This window comes from Rhinopithecus roxellana, chromosome 6 (genome assembly GCF_007565055.1).
Source record: "Rhinopithecus roxellana isolate Shanxi Qingling chromosome 6, ASM756505v1, whole genome shotgun sequence".
Taxonomy (NCBI): Eukaryota; Metazoa; Chordata; class Mammalia; order Primates; family Cercopithecidae; genus Rhinopithecus; species Rhinopithecus roxellana.
Genome location: NC_044554.1, coordinates 107,792,749 through 107,814,250, shown reverse-complemented (window position 1 = coordinate 107,814,250; position 21,502 = coordinate 107,792,749). Strand labels below are relative to the sequence as shown.

At 44.4% G+C, this 21,502-nt stretch overlaps 2 non-coding genes across 2 annotated transcripts; one reads left to right on the top strand and one right to left on the bottom strand.

Moving 5' to 3' along the window:
* Positions 1–2,768: 2,768 nt before the first annotated feature.
* Positions 2,769–2,840, bottom strand: TRNAC-GCA. Its single transcript has one exon. It is a non-coding gene; the product is annotated as a tRNA-Cys (tRNA).
* A 16,327-nt stretch (positions 2,841–19,167) lies between these two features.
* On the top strand, positions 19,168–19,239 carry TRNAC-GCA. Its single transcript has one exon. It is a non-coding gene; the product is annotated as a tRNA-Cys (tRNA).
* Positions 19,240–21,502: the final 2,263 nt, after the last annotated feature.

Below are 21,502 nucleotides of genomic sequence, written 5' to 3'. Positions count from 1 at the left end.
TTATATCTTTTAATATTGCCTCTTCCCAGGCTGGGCATGGTGGCTCACACCTGTAATCCCAGCACTTTGGGAGACCACGGTGGGCAGATCACCTAAGGTCAGGAGTTCAAGACCAGTCTGGCTAATATGGTGAAACCCTGTTTCTACTGAAAATGCAAAAAATTAACCAGGCATAGTGGTGCATGCCTGTAATCCCAGCTGTTCAGGAGGCTGAGGCAGGAGAGTTGCTTGAACCCAGGAGGCAGAGATTGCAGTGAGCTGAGATTGCACCACTGCACTCCAGCCTGGGTGACAAAGCGAGACTCTGTCTCAAAAAATAAATAAATAAATAAATAGAAGTGAAATGAATATTGCCTCTTTCCCGTTACACTTTCTTCTTGTGGAATCTGTATTTGACATTTGTTGGACCCCTTTATTCTGCACCATCTCTTTTAGTTACTCTTTCATATTTTTCATTTTTTTAGGCCTTTGTGCTTCATTCCTAGTAATTTTTAAAAGATTTACATTCTTTCATTCCTAAATCTCTCTTTAGCTTTGTCTAATGTGTGTTTAATCTGTTAATTAAATGATCAATTTTAGTGACTGCACTTTTCATTTTAGATGTATCTGCTTTATCTTTAAAAAAATCATAGATGTCCATGCTTTCAATTCCTCATGTCTTTTAAGATTTTTAAGTACCCTTACTTTATAGGATCTGTCTGGTGACTCTATGGCCTGACTTTATGACTTTATTTTGTTTGCTGGTTCTCACTCATAATAGGCTGATTCCTTGTATATTTATTACTTTGAATTGTGAGACCATCTTAAGCCAGGCTTTATCAGTAGGAATCCTGTGCAGTGTGGCTTGAGGGTATGTCCTTGTTTGATACTCTAGAATCATTGTTAGCCTGAGTACTTTTTTTTTTTTTTGAGACGAAGTTTCACTCTTGTTGCCCAGGCTGGAGCACAATGGCACAATCTCGGCTCACTGCAACCTCTGCCTCCAGGATTCAAATGATTCTCCTGTCTCAGCCTGCCGAGTAGCTGGGATTACAGGCGCCCACCACCACGCCTGGCTAATTTTTGTATATGTAGTAGAGATGGGGTTTCACCATGTTGACCAGGCTGATCTTGAACTTCTGACCTCAGGTGATCCACCCACTTTGGCCTCCCAAAGTGCTGGGATTACAGGTGTGAGCCACCAGGGGATACTCTAGAATCGTTGTTAGCCTGAGTACTTTTTATGTTAACTTTCAGGTTGAGGAATTTCTGAACCATGTAGGTAGTATAAATTCAAAGCCCTAACAAGTGTGAAGATAGATGTATGGTTATGGATTCTCAGGGGCGATGCCCTCTGCCTCCCCAGAAAGAGAAAGATGTGTTCTTATGCTAGTGGATGCTTTTTTTTTTTTTTTTTTCCTATGCTTTTACTAATATTATGGCTCTCTAAGAGTTGACTTGGTACAAGAGAAGGGAGACTCAAGTCTTAGACCAAATCTCCTGTACCCACATGGCTGTGAAAACTGAAGCACCTTGATTAGCTCACCACAGCCACCGCAGGCATTCCCAGGATCAGCTCATATTTACCTATCAGGGTTTTAGTTCATCCCCCACTGCCACCCCAGAGATATCCTTTACTGTTATGAAAGCTCAGCTCTATATAAGAATATATATTTAGGCCGGGTGCGGTGGCTCAAGCCTGTAATCCCAGCACTTTGGGAGGCCGAGGCAGGCGGATCACAAGGTCAGGAGATCGAGACCATCCTGGCTAACACGGTGAAACCCCGTCTCTACTAAAAAATACAAAAAACTAGCCGGGCGAGGTGGCAGGCGCCTGTAGTCCCAGCTACTTGGGAGGCTGAGGCAGGAGAATGGCGTGAACCCGGGAGGCGGAGCTTGCAGTGAGCTGAGATCTGACCAGTGCACTCCAGCTTGGGTGACAGAGCAAGACTCCGTCTCAAAAAAAAAAAAAAGAATATATATTTACTGTAGCTTGTCTTGCATTTCTGGGTGTTTTGAGGTAGGAGGCGTTTCAGATTATCTAGTTGAGAATCTTAATGGTAACAGAACATTTCATTTAAAAATAGTGCCCCTTCTTTTTTTGTTCATCTATCCTTTTCATTGCTTGGATCATTTCTTCATTGGACTATTTTGCTCACCACAGACAGTTCTTACTCATCTCTGTCTTTCCTGTGTCTGGCATTGAGTAGGAATCAGATGACGAAAGAATGAATGATTCCATGGATGAATGGCTGAGTGAGAGCCACTGATCTCATGTCAGTAGGTATTGTGAAGATAGAGCATGGCCAGAGAGCCCAGGCCTCTGTCGGGAAGGTGGACTGGGGCAGTGTTATGTTTGAGCTAGCTTGCAGCAGACAGCCATTTGTTAGCTCACCTTCCCAACTCCATGTTCATCATCTCATATTTGTAACTTGAAATTTGCCATGGTGGGATTATTTTTCACTCTGTGAAATTGGAAAACACTACAAATCACCCCCTCAGAGCTGGTTGTTAAACATTTACCTGCACTTCACTGATTTGGGGTCATGAAAACGTGTAGAAAAAGTGAAACAAAACCAGGCAAGGTAGAACAAAGCCTTTGGTAAGTGAAATAAAAAGTCCAAGTTGAGGGAATTGATCAGTCTGATACTGCGATGCTCGGTGACAGGGTTTAAAGTTGCTCCTGGCTTTTTCCCAGATTTAGGGAGGCTCAGTATCCTGAGATTTAAGATTGGACAAGGGTGCTGAATCTTCAACACCAGCTCCAGAGAGTAAAATAAGAAGACAGCAGGGGGCACCTGGATTTGAACCAGGGACCTCTTGATCTGCAGTCAAATGCTCTACCCCTGAGCTATACCCCCAGCAGAAGTGTAAGCCTAAGCAAGACCTTTTATCTGTGCAGTCATGCCCAACATTCCTATAAAATTTTACCACAGATGCTCATTCCAGCTGGGCCTCCTCAAAGCTGCCAAACCTCCCTAACTACAATTTTATCTCCCTGATGCAAAACAAGTGACAGTTCCCCTTCCCGTAGCAGCTTCCTTGTACTTTCAGGAAGAGGACTGACACTGGCATTTAGAGCTGGAAGGGCTTTCAGAGTCATTCGTCTGTGCCCTTCACAGTGCACATTTGACAACAGTTTCAACATTAATATTCTTCCCAGGCACACACACTCCTTGACTCTTTCTGACTTTGAGTTCAGGACCCTGTTACTAAAAGAGACTCTTTTATGTTCTCTTGTCCCTGTCTTCTCTTGGCTTAAAAATGGTAAAGACTTCATAGACAGAGTCATATGAATAGATTTATACACACCCAAGACCATGGAGGGTGCTAGAATATGCTCTTAGAAGATCAGAAATGTACTACATGGGAAGCACTTTCTACAAGGAAAAGCTAACGGGGAACTCCAAGATTTGAACTGGTGCATGAACTGGACCCCTGGAGCCAGTCCTCACACTCCATGACCCAGCCCTAGGGATCAGCCAGAGCAGGTGGTGGGCACCAGGGTTTAAACCACGGACCATGGCAAGCTGCTTGTCCTCTGACTATGCTGTAGTTCAGTGACTTCTTATTTTGGAGGGGCATAGGATACGGAGAGCTGAGGCTTAGGGAATGGAACTGGCAGGAGGGGGGGCATTCCAGTGGACGGGTGTGTACAGGAGGAACTGGGCTGGAGGAGAGCAGGCCTGGCCAGGCACTAGGAGTGCGGATGCTACCTCTGCAGGTGGCATACAGGGGCAGTACCGCTGAGGGCAGGCTAGGCTCACTCCCAGGTGTCTGGCTTGGGGATTTGGAAAGTTAGCAGTGCCAATCACTGACGCAGCACTTAGGAGGAATAGGAGGAGGGGGAGGTGGCAAGGGAGGAAGGAGAGGAGGAGAGGGAGGGGGGAAGAGAGAAGTAGTGGAGAGGGAGAGAATAGGGAAGAGGAAGAAGGGGGAGAAAGAGAAGTAGGGAGGGGAAGGAGAGGAGAGGGAAGGAATAAGAGGAAAGGGAGAAGACAGAGGAGGGAGGAGGAGGAGGAATTTGAGTGTGGACTTCCTGAGTGTAAGTTTTCTGCAAGAACCATGGAATGAGAAGAAGAAAGTTTTGTTTTACATGGGCAGAGGAGAGAGTGGCCAGCCAGGCAGGAGGAGGAGGGGGAAGGAGCAGTGTCCTGAAAGCAAAGGGAGGAGAAGAGAGTTCTAAGAAGAGGGAGGAAGGGGACAATAATAATTTTAAAAACATAATAGGCCAGGCGCAGTGGCTCATGCCTGTAATCCCAGCACTTTGGGAGGCCAAGGTGGGCAGGTTACCTGAGATCAGGAGTTCAAGACCAACCTGGCCAACATGGTGAAACCCCGTCACTACTAAAAATACAAAAATTAGCTGGGCATGGTGGCGCATGCCTGTAATCCCAGCTACTCGGCAGGCTGAGGCAGGAGAATCACTTCAACCCAGGAGGCGGAGGTTGCAGTGAGCTGAGACCACGCCACTGCACTCCAGCCTGGGTGACAGATTGAGACTCTATATCAAAAAAAAAAAAAAAAAAAAATACTAATAACACCTCTTACACAATGCATATTCTGTGCCAGGCATTGGTCTAACTGTTTATATATATTTATTGGCAACTGAGTAGTATCATTGGAAGGCAGTTTTGGTAGAAGATAGCAGGCAGGCAGGGAAGACAGCTGGCCTGGAGTTGAGGAATGAATGGAATTGACAGAGTTGTGAAGACAGAGCTGGGTGAGCAGACTTTTCTTCCAGGGGCTGGATAGTAAGTGTTTCGGCTCAGTGGCCCAGATGGTCTCTGTCGCAACTGCTCAGCTCTGCTGTTGTTTGAGAACAGCTATAGATAATAAGTAAATGAATGAGTGTGGCTATGTTTCAGTAAAACTTTATTTACAAAAACAGGAAGCAGGCAGGATTTGGCTGTGGGCTATCTTTTCCTGACCTCTGAAATAGAGCACACTTTGATGAAGAAATGTCTGGGCTAGGTGCAGTGGCTTAAGCCTGTCATCCCATCACTTTGGAGGGCCAAGGCAGGATTGCTTGAGGCCAGGAGTTTGAGACCAGGCTAAGCAATGTAGCAAGACCCCACCTCTACAAAAATAAAGGTGAAAAATTTAGCCAGGCATGGTGGTATGCACCTGTAGTCCTAGCTACTTGGGAGGCTGAGGCAGGAGGATCGCTTGAGCCTAGGAGTTCGAGGCTATAGTGAGCTGTGATTGCACTACTACACTCCAGCCTGGGTAACGGAGCGAGACCCTGTCTCTAAACAAAATTAAAACTTAAAATAAATAAATAAAAACAGTGCCTGGGAAAGGAAAGAGAAAAAGGGGCACAGGTTAAAAAAAAAGTATGTGTCTATTTGAGAAAAAGGGGAAAAATCACAAAGAGTTCAATCCCAGTAGAGGGCTGAGCAGGGCAAGGTCCCAGAGCCCTTGCTAGGGGTGCAGGGGTCAGGACCAGAAAATGACTTGGGGCTCTGTCTTCATCCAAACTCATGCAGGCCAGCAGGAGATGAGGTGGTGATGTCGCCTCACTGTGCCAGCCCCAGACTCTTAGCATCATAGTAGACAAAATCAAGTTTATTCACCCCTGCACTGAGGGAGAGTGTGTACCAAGGAACCCTGGGGGGCTTCATCAAACAAAGAAACAGGTAGGCTTTGGGGCAAGGCTGGAGACTTGGGGAAATTTCAGTGAAGCGGACTCTAAGCAAAACAAGGCTGTGGCTGTGGAGATGGGCCTTGGGTGTGGGCTGCACCGTGGGCCTGGGCTTCTGTTTCCCAGATACTACACCTTGAAATAGACATGAGATGCTGTGTCCAGAAGCCTCTTATCTAAAGTTTTGTACATGGGTCAGAAGTTGAGGCTGTTTCTCTGCCTCAAAGCAACTTGTGTCCTCCAGGCAAAAGAGTACTATTTCAGCTCTAGAGGCTGGAAAAGGAAAGGAAACACATTCTCCCCTGGAGCCTTTGGAGGGAGTATGTCCCCACTGACACCTTGATTTCAGACCACTGAAATTGATTTTGGATTCCAGGTCTCCAGAACTGTATGAGAATAAATTTGAGTTGTTTTAATCTGAGCAATTTTTAAGTGGGCTGTTTCATTCTTCCTGATAATATTTCAAAGTTTCTGACAGTCTATGATTTTAGAGAACAAGATTTCTCAGCAATTAAGAAAATAGTAATCTCTCAAAGGAGACTGTCATGACGTTTTAGAGCTGCAGTGTATCCAGGAGAGACGGTCTTTCCTGTTGACTTTATAGCTGTCTTTAATCCCACCCAGTGTTATTTGAGCATATTTTTATTCTCTCTCTTAGCTCAGTTTTACTTTCTGAGCCACCTTTTGTGAATAGAAATAGCAGGTAAACAAGGTGGATGTGACTTTGAACCAGGGACCTCTGGATCTGCAGCCAAATGCTGCCCGAAGATACAACCCCTTGCATATTAACATACTTAATTGGCACCTTTTAGCTCTTGGCACCACATCTAAGACTCCGCTGCTGCTTCCGCATGTCCCAGCAGAGGGCAGGCCTTCCATGTAGGGATGTTCAAGTCCTACCCCCAGTACCTGTGAGTGTGACCTAGTTAGAATGAGGGTCTTTACAGATGTAATCAAGTTGAGTCACACTGGATTAGGTGGGCCCTAATATGACTAACATCCTTATAAGAAGAGAAGCAGCTGGGTGTGGTGGCTCATGCCTGTAATCCCATTGGGAGGCCGAGGCAGGCGGATCACCTGAGGTCAGGAATTCAAGACCAGCCTGACCAACATGGTGAAACGCTGTCTTTAGTAAAAATACAGAAATTAACCAGGCGTGGTGGTGCGTGCTTATAATCCCAGCTACTGGGGGGCTGAGGCAGGAGAATCGCTTGAACCTGGGAGGCAGAGGTTGCAGTGAGCCGAGACCATGCCACTGCACCACTCCAGCCTGGGCGACAGATCAAGACTCTGTCTCAAAAACAAAAACAAAAACAAAAGCAAACCAACAACAACAAAAAAAGTCAAAGTCATCCATGTTTCTCTAGAACTGACCTGGAAAGGGATCCTCTACTGCGGGGACACAGGTGTGCGGTCAGTGTCAGGGGAAGTATTATTATGGGGCAGGGGACTCTCTAGCAACGCCACCAGCCCCCAGCCCTCTACCCTCCTCCAGCCCCCTCCTCCTCATCTCTCACTCTCACAGGAAGCAGTGCTTGACCTTGCCTTCTATGTCAGAAAAAGTAAGGAGCCAGTTGGCCTGACCTCCTTCATTTCTTTAACTAACATTTTAGTGTATGTCATGCTCCAGACATTGTGCTAGATGCTGGGATACAGCAATGACCAGATTAAACTGGTTTTGGCCTCTGCTCCCTCAGTGCCTCACACCATCAAAAGACTCCCTGTCTTTCCCCATCCACACTCCATCTTCCCTCCCCTCTACTGTCCTTTCTTTCTTAAAGGTCGTCCCTCTCTCATGCTGTTGCTTCTATGCACGCCAGCTCCTGACTTTAGCTCCTGGTTCAGCAAACCTCCTCCTAGCTCTCTCTCCTCTATCTTCAATGCCTCTTTCTCCATAGAAATGTGCTAAGGCAGATTCATCTCATGCAAGGAATGAACTGTGCTGCAAGTAACAAAATTAACCTGAGGGTAGCAGAACCCAAAAGGGAGAATTTATTGTCACAACCAGTAATATCTCACAGAAAGTTCGGGCAGAAATGCAGCCTCCGTTTCTCTGACTGTAGAAAAGAGACATGGTTGGCAGGGGCCAAGAGTGGATGCTACTGTATTCCAGGAATAGCAAAAGTTATTATAAATCAGTTTTCCCCAAGAAGATGATAAATCAGGTGTGAAGTTAATGATAGAGATCAAGTTGAGACAGAAAGACAGAGCAAACTGGTGGTTGTTGCATTTCAGATGAACAGTGCAGCTGATCTCTTATGATCTGTGGGTGCAGTAACAAATACTTTGCTTAATTCTGGATGAAATTATTGATGAGCAGAGTCTGAACCAGATGCAAGGAAAGTGCTTCTGAACTCTGCTCTGCTCATCACTGACAACCTCTGCTCTGGAGAAGATACTTTCCATGTGATTCATGCTTATCTGATGAGGTATGTTGATGTTAGAAAAAGTGTGTGGGTATCAGTTTCACCAGGCCCAGCTGGGTGCAGTTACCAAGGGCAGTGCCACACAGGAGAGCCTCCTCCTAAATGTTAATCCACCCACTGTTTCATTTGTAGAGAAAATATGTTTCTTGATCACTGTGGAAGGAAATAGTGGAAACTGGCACTGACAAAATGGTAGCCTAGGCTGTCATTGTTGGACCTAGGCATCCCTGCCGTCTCTAAACATATGTTGTTTTCGCCTCCTGGCCAAAGCAACAGGGAAAGAGTACAGGATTCTGCTTTTTGATGTGTGCTGGCCACTAATGATGGCCCGTCTGGAGCAGCTGCTGCAAAGACACCAACTGCAGTGGGGTAGGCGCAGCCCAGGCGTGCACTCTGCAGAGCCTGTGTGTGTGTGTCGGGGGGGGGGGACAGGAACAGGTGGGAGCCCTGCCTCCTACTGAGTTGACGGAGTGGGAGCCCCACCCTCCCAGGTACAGGGGCAGCCACCCAGCCAGGGCTCTGGACCTAGGCATCCCTGCGGTCTTGGGGGCCCAGGAAACCCCATGTTCCCTCAGGCTTGAAAGTGCCTGCCTCCATTCCCAGGCCTCTCCCTGCTCCCAGTGGCTGCTGCTGCAGTGCAGAACAAAGTTGTGGCTGAGCCTGGGCACTGTCATGACCCAGCTGGGTGTGTGTGCGTGTACTCGGGGTGGAGCTGACATGCCAGCTCCTTGCCGCCTCAGCCCCCTCCAGACTTTGGGCACTGAGAAGCACAGCACGGAGACTGGGGGTGGCTCACTGTGGGCCTGTCAGGTGCCCTTGGCATGAACAGCCTGGGTGCCATGGATGGCATGTCTGTGGCAGGAGGCAGACAGGCTTTTGGGTAGAAAGGGGCAGGTCCTCGCCCACCATAAAGTCAGGGATGGCCTGAAGCCTGGGGGCCAGGCTGTCAGTTCTGAGTGCAGCCCTCGGCAGAGAGTGAGAACTTATGGTGCTTTCCTGGGCCACCCATGGCCACCCATGGACCAGTCAGCACACACTTCCTCCCTTCTGAGCCCATGAAAACCCTGGACTCAGCCAGACTTGGACAGATGGCCAGACTACCCACTATAGGAAGGAGCTATGCACTTCGGGTCTTCATTGAGCTGTTCTCTCGCTCAAGGAAACTCCTTTCTACCTTGCTCACCCTCCAGTTGTCCACGTACCTCAGTCATCCTGGACGTGGGACAAGAACTGGGGACCCACCGAATGGCAAGACTGAAAGAGCTGTGACGCAAACAGGACTGAAACAGACACAAACAGGGCTGAAACAGACACAAGCAGGGCTGAAACATGCCTTCCAGCTCACCAGTTTGCAGGCAACAGGAGAGAAGAGTGGTGGCCCTTAAGGGAGCTCAGACCTAGGGGCTCCCAGAACCAGGGCTGTAACACCCTTTTTGGGGCTCTCTGGCTTATGGCATCTCCAAGCTTTTGGGTGCCATGGCGTTTCCCCTAACTGCAACCTTGCATGGAACCAGAGCTGGTGCCGGTGCTGGTGCCTGGAGCTGCCCACTGCCACAGCAGCTGGCGTGCCTGGCTGTGCACAGTGGCCAGACTCCACACTCACTTGCTCACCTACCCCTGGCCACTCCGCACCTGGATCGCCTTTGGAGGCATGGGATCCAGGGCAGTAGTATGGGCTGAGTGCAGCCTGCTGGGCCAAGTGGCCCGAGCCACGGGCCACAGAGGTTTCTGGTTGGGGAACTGGCACGGAAAAAAATCCTGTGTCACTAAGAGTGCTTCCATGAGTATTTGAAATGAGAGAGGAGATGAAAATATTTCTTCAAAATGCTGATAAGGACCATTTCTGTGACATGGAGAGGCATGGCTCAAGAGGAATATCTCAGGCATACATGTATTTTGAATACCCAGAATTCATCACACCAGGGCTTCAGTACCATACTTTGTTGTTGTTTGATTAAGAAGACCTGTCTGTGGTGCATACAGTTTGATAGTTGAGTATCTAGCTTATTCTCTATGCTTGATGATTTTCTTCATCCGTGGTATAGAAAGGAACCAATGGTGTATTATTTGGCATATTTTGAGACTACATTTGAATGCTACAATTGAGTCTAAAGAAATACCTCCCAGAGTTAAAGAGTGGACTAGAAATTCATTCACTAGTGTCTCCTATGTTGGAATATTCACCTCTCTAGACTTAAGGACTTGTCAATGTATTATCTGAGTGAATGCTGAGAGCAGTCTTTAGTAAGAAATTTAATTTTTGGGTTCCTTTAATAGGAATATTCATAACTATCTGCCAGAGTCCCCAAACATTTGCTGCCATTCCTTCTGACCTTTAAGTTATGATTCCTTGGCTCAAGCCTGTAATCCCAGCACTTTGGGAGGCCGAGACGGGCGGATCACGAGGTCAGGAGATCAAGACCATCCTGGCTAACACGGTGAAATCCCGTCTCTACTAAAAAAACATACAAAAAACTAGCTGGGCTCGGTGGCGGGCGCCTGTAGTCCCAGGTACTTGGGAGGCTGAGGCAGGAGAATGGCATAAACCCGGGAGGCGGAGCTTGCAGTGAGCTGAGATCCAGCCACTGTACTCCAGCCTGGGCGACAGAGCAAGACTCCGTCTCAAAAAAAAAAAAAAAAAAAAGTTATGATTCTTGGCTGGGCGTGGTGGGTCAGGCCTGTAATCCCAGCACTTTGGGAGGCCGAGACGAGTAGATCACTTGAGGTCAGGAGTTTGAGACCAGCCTGGGCAACATGGCGAAACCCCATCTCTACTAAAAATACAAAAATTAGCCAGGCATGGTGGTGCACCCCTGTAGTCCCAGCTATTCAGGAGGCTGAGGCATGAGAATTACTTGAACCCTGGGAGGTGGAGGTTGCAGTGAGCCGAGATGGTGCCAACTGCACTCCAGCTTGGGCAACAGAGTGAGACCCTATTTCCAAAATAAATAAAAAATAAAAGTTCAAAAAGTTATGATTCTTAAGCTTAGCAGAAATAAAGAATATGAAATGAAATCAACAGTTTTGGAAATTTAACCTATGGTTCAATCAGCTGTCTTTAAGCCAGATAAAGATAATTTGGTGAAACACTACAAATGATATCTTGCCTCTAACCATTGATAAACAACCATTACTCATTTTAAATATCATATTTTACTTTTTATTTTGATGAAGACAAATTGATTTATCTTTTTAAAAATAGTTTGTGCCTTTTGTGTTGTTTAATTTTAAAAGTTTTTTTACCCACATTTAGTTATGTAATTCACCCAGAATCTACCTTTTAATATGGTGAGGATTCTAAGTTGTTTTTTTGTTGTGGTGGTGGTGTTTTAGTATGGAAAAGTAGTTATTTCAATGTCATTTGTTGAACAATTCAGATTTTCCTCCACTAGTTTGTAATTCCACTTTCATCATATGTAGGAGGACCATATATTAATCATCTAACCTGAAACTTTTTTTTTCTTTTTTTTTTTTTCTTTTTTTGGTGACTGAGTCTCGCTCTCTTGCCTAGGCTGGAATGCAGTGGCATGATCTCAGCTCACTGCAACTTCCACCTCCTGGGTTTAAGTGATTCTCCTGCCTCAGCCTCCCGAGTAGCTTGGAATACAGGCACCCGGCACCATGCCCGGCTAATTTTTGTATTTTTAGTAGAGATGGGGTTCAACCATGTTGGCCAGGTTGGTCTTGAACTCCTGACCTCAAGTGACCCACCCACCTCAGCCTCCCAAAGTGTTAGGATTACAGGCGTGAGCTGCCACACCCAACCCCAACCTGAAACTTACAAGAGTGAAAGGGAATGTTATTCACATTTGTGCTGGGACAACAAGCATAAACTGGGACTGTCCCAAGTAAAGCAGGACATACATTCACCCTTTGCCAATACCAAGTTCCCACCAAAGCACGGGGCACATTTTCTGTTCCATTTGTTTGTCTGTCTGTTGCTATGCTTCACCAGTTTAAATCCCTTTATAAGTCACATCATCTGGTAGAACAAGTCCCTAACTTCTTCTTTTCATATCTGAAATTGTCATGGCAAGTCTTAAACGCTGTTCTTTATTTTATATTGTTTTTTCAAGTTCTACTAAAATCCTTTTTAACTTTTACTTTGATTACATCAAACAAAATAATAAAATTGGAGAGGACTGACGTCTTTATAATATTGAGTTCCTCTTCTGTGAATATAGTATCATCTCCATTAATTCAGGTTTCCTTTATATCCTTCAGTAATATTTTATCATTTTGTCTGTAAAGAGCTTACACATATATTACTTTATTTTTAGTTACCTTATAGTTTTTGTTTTTGTTGTAAGTAGGAGTTTTACTGTAATTCATTATCTAGTTGATTACTGCAGGTTTGTGAGGAATGATATTCATTGTTGTAGATCAATTTTGCCCTCAGTAATCTTGCTGAACGATGTCCTAATAATTTGTTTACACTTTAAGTGTTGGCAATCATAATATCTGAAAAAAGAGCAATTGTTCTCTTCAGTCCTTATTCTTTTAATGTATCTTCTTATTGTAGAGGTTAGGATGTCTAATATGATGTTGAATAGTAAGAGTGATGGTGGGCATCCTTGTTTTTGAATTTAACAGGATATCTTCTCATGTATTATGTTTGCTGTTGGTTCATGGTGAATTCTGCTTATCAGGTGAAGGAAATTTATTGCTATTCTTAATTTGCTATGAGCTTTTTTAAAAAAATAAAATATGAATATATATTGAATGTTATCAAATCCTCATCTATTGAGATCATATAATTATTCTCCTGTAATATATTAATGTGATGGATTACATTAACCAATTTCCTACTGAAGAAACATCCTTGTATTCCTAGAATAAACCCTCCCTGATAATAAATTATTTCTAAAAAACATTGTTAGGTTTAATTTACTAATATTTATTAAGGAATTTTACATTTAATTTTGTAAGTGGAGTTTATCTGTGTCTATATCTGTATGTTCTTGCACAATCTTTGCCTGACTTTGGAGATGATGTTATACTAGCCTTATAAAATAGATTGGGTAGTTCTTTTCCTACCATCTGGGAGAGACAGGAATGATCTGTTTCTTGAAAGTGTGAACAAAAGCTCTCTGAAAAAGGACTTTGAAGGAAACAGATTTTATTCCAGGAACATTTTGCAAACCAGGGAGGCATACCCTCTGATGTAAAATGAAGATGCCTTCCAGAGACCAAAAGGAAGGCTGGGTTTTACACAAAAGTTTCTGCCCAGGTTCTCTGTAAGGTCCGTTTATGCAAATGAAAGCTTGAAACTTACGTAGTTCTGATTGAGGCAGCTGAGTTTTGATTGGTCAATACAACACGACGCCCAGCTAGTTTTTTGTATTTTTTGTAGATACAGGATCCTGTTGTCGCCCAGCTGACTACTGATTGGTTGATACAGAGGAATTCTGGTCGGTCAATAGAGCTGAGCTTTGATTGGTTGATATGCCTCAGCCCTGAGTGGCTGAGGCACATGAGCTCTGAAAGTCCCGAAGATAAAAAGATGTGGGCTTTTGGGAGAAAAGCCACAAATATAAAAAGATGTGGGCTTTGGGAGAAAAGCTAAGGGTCTTGCATGACCCCCTAGTCGGCAAATGGTGGCTTGGCTCCGTGTTAAATTTAGTTCCAGTTAGCCACTCAGAATCCATCTTGAAGTTTGGCTGTTTCAGGTACACATTTGATATTTTTGTTTTTGTTTTGTTTCTTGTTGAGACAGGTCTCACTGTGACCCATACTGAAGTGCAGTGGTGTGATCATGGCTCCCTGTAACCTCTACCTCTCAGGGCTCAAGCTATCCTCCTGCCTCAGCCTCCAGAGTAGCTGGGACCATAGTGTGCACCAGCATGCCTGGCTAAGTTTTTATAGTTTTAGTAAATACAGGGTCCTGTTATGTTGCCCAGACTGGTCTTGAGCTCCTGGACTCAAGCCATCCACCTCCATCCGTCTCCCGAAGTTCAGGGATTACAGGTGTGACTGTATCCAGCCCAGGTTCACATTTGTTCACAAAAGTTTTGTAGAAATCGTCTGTAAAGCCGTCTTTGTTTTGTCCATTTTTAAATGAAATTTTGACCATTTATTAAATTTTATTTAAAAGATATAAATTTCATCTGAGTACATAAGATGAAATTATGTAATAATTTTATAGTTATACATATTTAATTGTTGTTATAAACTTGTTTATGGTAGCTCACGGTTTTTTGCATTTCTCCATTATCTGTATTTGTATCCCTTTTCCTTTCTTCTTTTTTTTTTTTTTTTTTTTTTTTGAGACGGAGTCTCGCTCTGTCACCCAGGCTGGAGTGCTGTGGCCGGATCTCAGCTCACTGCAAGCTCCGCCTCCCAGGTTCACGCCATTCTCCTGTCTCAGCCTCCGGGGTAGCTGGGACTACAGGCGCCGCCACGTCGCCCGGCTAGTTTTTTGTAGTTTTTAGTAGAGACGGGGTTTCACCGTGTTAGCCAGGATGGTCTCGATCTCCTGACCTCGTGATCCGCCCGTCACGGCCTCCCAAAGTGCTGGGATTACAGGCTTGAGCCACCGCGCCCGGCCCTTTTTTTTTTTTGAGACGGAGTCTTGTCTTGCTCTGTCACCAGGCTGGAGTGCAGTGGTGCAATGTCAGCTCACTGCAACCTCCGCCTCCTGGGTTCAAGCGATTCTCCTCCCTCAGCCTCTGGAGTAGCTGGGATTACAGGCACGTACCACCATGCCCAGCTACTTTTTTTATTTTTAGTATAGACGAGGTTTCACCATGTTGGCCAGGATGGTCTGGATCTCTTGACCTTGTGATCCACCCGCCTCAGCCTCCTAAAGTGCTAGGATTATAGGCATGAGCCACCACGCTTGGCCTCTTGTTGTTTTTCATTTGTATGTTCTGTCTTTTTCTTGATCAGTTTAGCCAGAGCTTTGTCTAATTTATGATTTGTTTCAATAACTAACTCCTGGATTTGTTTTTCTCTGTTGTTTTCTTGATTTGTATCTTTTTTTCTCCTTGTATCTTTTAAATTTCCTTCCTAGTATTTTTAGGCTTTATTGTTATTTTTCTATATCTTATGTTGAACGATCAGCTCATGAATATTCTTTCATCTTCAAACATATCTATTTGAATGCTGCATTAAAGAAATCTTTCATATACAGTGTTTTGTTATGTTTACATTGTCATTTTTTGGTAGTGTGTTTCTGAACATATGTGGCGTTTTTATATTATTAGAGTTTCCTGATGTTTCTGCATTGTGGTCATACAATAGTGATTCCTTAGATGTTTTATTTATTTATTTATTTATTTATTTATTTATTTATTTATTTATTTATTTTGAGACAGAGTCTCGCTCTGTCGCCCAGCCTGGAGTGCAGTGGCCGGGTCTCAGCTCACTGCAAGCTCCGCCTCCCGGGTTTACGCCATTCTCTTGCCTCAGCCTCCCGAGTAGCTGGGACTACAGGCGCTCGCCACCTCGCCTGACTAGTTTTTTGTATTTTTTAGTAGAGATGGGGTTTCACCGGGTTAGCCAGGATGGTCTTGATCTCCTGACCTCGTGATCCGCCCATCTGGGCCTCCCAAAGTGCTGAGATTACAGGCGTGAGCCACCGCACCCGGCCTTATTTATTTATTTTTTTAAAATAGGTTATTACTGTGCTGCCCAGGCAGGAGTGCAGTGGTGCAATCACGGCTTCCTGCAGCCTATAACTCCTAGGCTTGAGTGATCCTCCCTCCTCAGCCTCCCAAGTAGCTGGGACTACAGGTACATGCCACCAAGCCCAGCTAGTTTTTGTGTTTTTGTTGTAGGTCTTGCTATGTTGCCCAGGCTGGTCCCAAACTCCTGGGGTCGAGTGATCCTCCTGCTGTGGCCTCCCAAAGTGCTGGGATTGATTACAGGGTTGCACTACTGTGCCTGGCAGAAATTTTTAAAGACTTATTTTCTATCTTAGTGTTTGCTCAGTTTTTGTAAACATTCTGTGAGGGCTTTAACAGTATATTTGCTGTATTTGTTGATTGTGGTTCTCTCTCTCTCTCTCATCTTTCTTGTCCTCTAGAGAGGGCAAGAGAGATTTTAACATATTTATACATATATATTCTTGGTAATTTCATTATTTATTTTTTAAAATATCCTTTAGCCTTACTCATATTTTCACCTATTTGATCTGTTTCTGAGAGAGTCGTATAGAAATCTCTGATTGGGGATTTATAATGTTTTTGAGTACTTTTGTCAATTTTTGCTTTAGATAGTTCAAGACTTGGCATGATTGTTATACCTTGAAGGATTTTTTCTTTTATTATAATGCAAAATCTCTGTTTCCATTAATGATTTTTTGCTATAAATTTTTATTTCTGATATAAATATTCTGATATCTTTTCTTGGTCAGTCATTTTCAGTTACTTTATTTTTAACCTTTATTTTTATGTTTTGAGAAAATCTCTTATGAATGGCCAGCTGTGGATATATTTGAGTTTAATTCATCAATTTTTTTGTGATTACTAATAGATTTAAACTTATTCCTATCATTTTGCCTTTTTCATTTTCTTCTTTTCTTTTTTCCTTCTTCTACCTTCTATACCTTCTTCTTCATCCTTCTTACTATTTTGTTTTGGATTACTTAAAAAAAAAAATCTACTCCCATCCCTACAGGTTTGTAAGTTATGTATTTTTATTTTATTTTATTTTTTAGTGGTTACCCAGTACTTTTTAATGTGTATACTTAATTTTTCTTTCTTTCTTCCTTTCTTTTTTTTTTTTTTTTTTTTTTCTTTTTTTTTTGAGAGTGAGTTTCGCTCTTGTTGCCCAGGCTAGAGTGCAATGACCCCATCTCAGCTCACTGCAACCTCCGTCTCCCGGGTTCAAGTGATTCTCCTACTTCAGCCTCCCTAGTAGCTGGCATTACAGGCATGCACCACCACACCCGGCTAATTTTGTATTTTTAGTAGAGATGGGGTTTCTCCATGTTGGTCAAGCTGGTTTAGAACTCCTGACCTCAGGTGATCCACCTGCCTCAGCCTCCCAAAGTGCTGGGATTACAGGCATGAGCCACTGCGCCTGGCCCAATTTTTCTAATAATACATTTTCTCACTTGTAAACTAAGATAGGGAATTTGGAGTATTTTAACTTCCCTCAGAACTCTCATATTTCTTGTATTATTACCTGGCATATTACACCCTTTCTCCACCACATGTTCTTAAACCCGAGAAACTGTAGTTATTTATCATTTTTATATATAACATTTATGTTTAAATTTATCTATGTAATTATCTCTTTCTTTGTTTACTGTTTATTCATCCATTTATTCAACAAATACTTTTGATTGGTGAGTAAGCACCGGGAACATAGAACAAGACAGATGAAGTGTATGCCTTCATGGGGCTTCTATCCTAGGGAGGGAGAGGATCATTAACAAAAATCGATATTACTCTAATGCAGACCTAATAAGGACTGTTAGGAAAACTGAGCAAGGGAATAACAAGTGATAGGGGGATGGGCATGGTGGCTCACGCCTGTAATGCCAGCGCTGGAGCTGGTGGGGGCTGTGACAGCGGCTCCGACGCGTACAGGTGGCTCCCCAGGGTGTGGCGGCGAGGGCGGGCTGGGGCCGCGTGGGGCTGTCGCAGAGCTGAGTGGCGGTGCCTGGGGCCCGGCTCATGGAGAAGGCGCCTGTGCCTCGGTGGGTGGCGACGGGAGCGCTCAGGGTTGCGCGCGGCTGGAGATGCCTGCGGGCTTCGCAAGGAAGGGCCTAGTGACCCAAGGGCGCCTTCCGCCGGGGACAGGGGAGGCTGCGGCGGCGCGGGGCGTCCCCGGCTTCCCCTTGGCTCTCCCTGGCTGCTCCTTCAGGGAGTCTCCGCTTGAATACACGCGCCTCGGTGGTGTGCGTCTGAAACGGCTTTATTTCTCCCGCGCGTTTGGTTGTCGGTTTACCTGGGTTCAGGATTCTAGGTCGGAGGTTATTTTTCTTCCTCAAAAAGCTTTTGCTAACAGTACAGTGTGAGTAACACAACTTTATTATTCAACTTTTCAGCTCATCAAAGCATCATGACGTTATTTTATTTTGAAATGACATGGTTCGAGGGCCCTGACAGCCAAAGGATATGTCTACCACGCCGTAAACTTTTTTTTTTTTTACTAACACACAAGTAGTAAAGGAAGAAATTACTGTATGTATGTATGTATGTATTTATTTATTTATTTTTGAGACGGAGTTTTCCTCTGTCTCCCAGGCTGGAGTGCAGTGGCGCGATCTCAGCTCACTGCAACCTCTGCCTCCCGGTGCAAACGATTCTCTTGCCTCAGCCTCCCAAGTAGTTGGGATTACAGGCGCCAGCCACCACTCCTGGCTAATTTTTTGTGTTTTTAGTAGAGCCAGGGTTTCATCATGTTGGCCAGGCTGGTCTTGAACTCCTGACCTCAGGTGATCCACCCGCCTGGGCTTTCCCAAATGCTGGGATTACAGGCGTGTGAGCCACCACGCTCAGCCGAAATTACATCATTTAAAAACGAGAAAACTGTACATTTTGAACAAATCCTTCTCGAGGAGGGAAATGTTACAAGTAAAGGAAGTAAAAAGAAAATAATAAAAATACAATTAAAATGAAAAATAAAAACAAAACAAATTCTTAGTAATTGTGACCATCCTGGATTTAATCTGAGAATATTAATTTTTTAAAGCTATGTATAACAGCGCATGTTAGATTTGAGGTCGTGGAATTTAAGTTATGGTTAGAGATTTTTTATAAAACTTTTTTTCTACTAAAATACGGTAATGTTGTATCTATTTTATTTTGTTTATGTGAAGATTTTACTGAACTATACAACTTTTAAAAATAAGAATATTTTCCTAATTAAAAGAAAGCGATTTTTAAAAAGGTATAAACCCACAGGACAAAAAGCAGATGGGCGAGCGATAACTGATTTCACACAGATGGAAGAAAAGGCAGCGACGACTGCAAGAGCCTGCGGAGGAATCATCCCACCAGGAGAAAACAGCCGCGGGGGAAATGAGGGCAGAAGGCGTGGGTGTGAGGGATGCAGCCAGCAGATCCTCCGGGATCAGTGGGAGTGAACAAGGATTGCTGTGCAGTATAGGACACCCGAGCATTGCAACATGGTGAAATAATGCCAGCTGGAAACTGTGTGGGCTGTGGGGGTATAGCTCAGGGGTAGAGCATTTGACTGCAGATCAAGAGGTCCCTGGTTCAAATCCGGGTGCCCCCTGCTGATTTTCTTTCTGCTTCAGGATACCCTATGAACTCGACCCTTCTGAGTCCACTCAAGTAACCATCATCCCACGTATTAGGTGAGTTTTTAGGTGTTTAAATTGGCCATATTAGGTGACTAATTTCATCCAAGTGGCTTGTGGACTGGGAGGGGAAGAGGAAGGAAAAGGAGCGAAGGAGGCTCAAAGGTAATCTGGCTCAGGAAATGGCTATGGGAGGTTTTCATCATGACCCAGGGTGGCCATTTGTGCTTTGGGAGCTCTTGTTTACTATTTATCTTTCTAAGGGAGAAACAGGCAGGAAGTCGGGGGAGCAGGCTGAATGAAGCCTGATGGCACCAGAACCGCCTGGGCGCTGCTCCTGCGCAGAGTACCTGAACCTCAGCGCGAGGCTCCGATGTGTAGGTCTGAGGAGAGCACTGGATATTTCGTTTTAAAAGCAACGCGTACCTCCACTCTTCCTCCTGCCTCCTCCCACCCAGCACACACTAGATGATTCTTGACAGGGACATTTGGGGGAAAACTATGCTGGATGGTTCTAAAGGACATTTCACCCAAACTGGCCTCACTATCAAAGCTGATGTCCTCTGCAGGGGATTGAGAGCCACAGGTGCAGACAGCTGCCAGGTGGGCAGAGGAGGGAGAGGATAGGAAGGAAACTGGTAGGAAAGGTGTCTGTCTGCCATGGAGACCTCCTAGGTTTCATGGAAGACCACGAAAATGTCGGTGACTTAACTGTGTGAGAGCTCTGGATATCACTACTGGGTGAAAAGGTGGTTGTTAGAGAACAATGGCTCATAGATCAGTCATTTGAACACAGATCACATGGTCTTTGATTCATAATCCAGGTAGCCCCAATCTGCTGTCATTTTTTTAAATTAAGATTTTATTTTTCAGAGCAGTTTTAGGTTTACAGAAAAAGGTACAGAAAGTACAGAAAGCATAAAGTACAGACAGTTCCCTCCCACCCATTTCCCCTTCATTAACATCTTGGATTAGTGTGGTACATTTGTTAAAATTAAGGAACGAATATTGATACATTATCATTACCTGACATCTATAGTTCACATCAGGGTTCACTCTTTGCACTGCACAGTTTTATGGGTTTTGACACATGCATAATGTCTTTGTATCCACTATTACAGTATCATACAGAAGTGCTTCCCTGTCCTGAAACCCCCCCCACCCCAATGCCTTGCCTGTTCATCCCTCCCTCCCCACAAACCCCCGGCAACCACTGACCTTTTCACTATCTCTGTCTTTTGCCTTTTCCAGAGTGTTTACAGTTGGAATCATACACTATGTGGCCTTTTGGGATTGGCTTCTTTCACTTAACAATAAGCATTTAAGGTCTTTCTATGTCTTTTTGTGGCTTGGTAATTCATTTCTTATTATTGCTGAATATTATTCCACTGTGTGGACTTGCTGTCATTCTTACTCAGGATTTGAGTTAGCATTCTAGCTAGACTGCATCTTCCTGCAAAGAGAGAGACAAGAACCAGATGAGGCCTTTACCAGAAAACCACCCCAGGCTCTGGCAGCCTCAAGCAATTTTCACGATTTTTTATTCTGGCATAGACTCAGTCCCACTTACATTGCTTGTGGAAGGTATTTGTAGTTGTCTTTTTTACACCCCCAACATATGAAATTCTTTTCTATGTTTGAGGGAAATCCAAATCTATATGCAACTCTGAGTAGAAACCAGGACCTAACTACACTACAAAAGCCAAAAGTACCAGATTTTTTCTTCCCGTAGGCCCTAGAAGTGCCCTAAGCCTGCCCAGTCACATGTACATGTGAGACTTGGAATGTGGAATGAGGTACATGGAAGCAGGAAGAGTTTGGAATGCACTCCAGGGAATGCGGAGCTGTCATTGGCAGCGGGGCTGGTGGCTGCAGCCAGCTTTCAGTGGGGGTATTATCAGCTCCCTAACCAGGATGTTGTGTGGGGGTAAATTATTCAGACCACTTTGGCTGCCTTTTAGTCCTAGCCATTTTCTGAGTGTAGATCTCTAGGTTTCCTTTAGTGCTGTAAGGTTTTTTCTGACATCCTGCCAGTAACTGCCTTATTTGATTCAAGTAGCCCTTGCCAGTTTCTATTTTTGAGACAGAATGCTGAGAGTATGAAAACTAGTACTAGGAGTGGGGTGAAGAAAGTAAGAAAAATATGGTACTGGATACGTGCTTTTATTGGGACCCAAAGCAGTGAGCATCTGGCTATTCAGGAATTAGAACCTGGCAGTCATTGTTACACAGTAACAA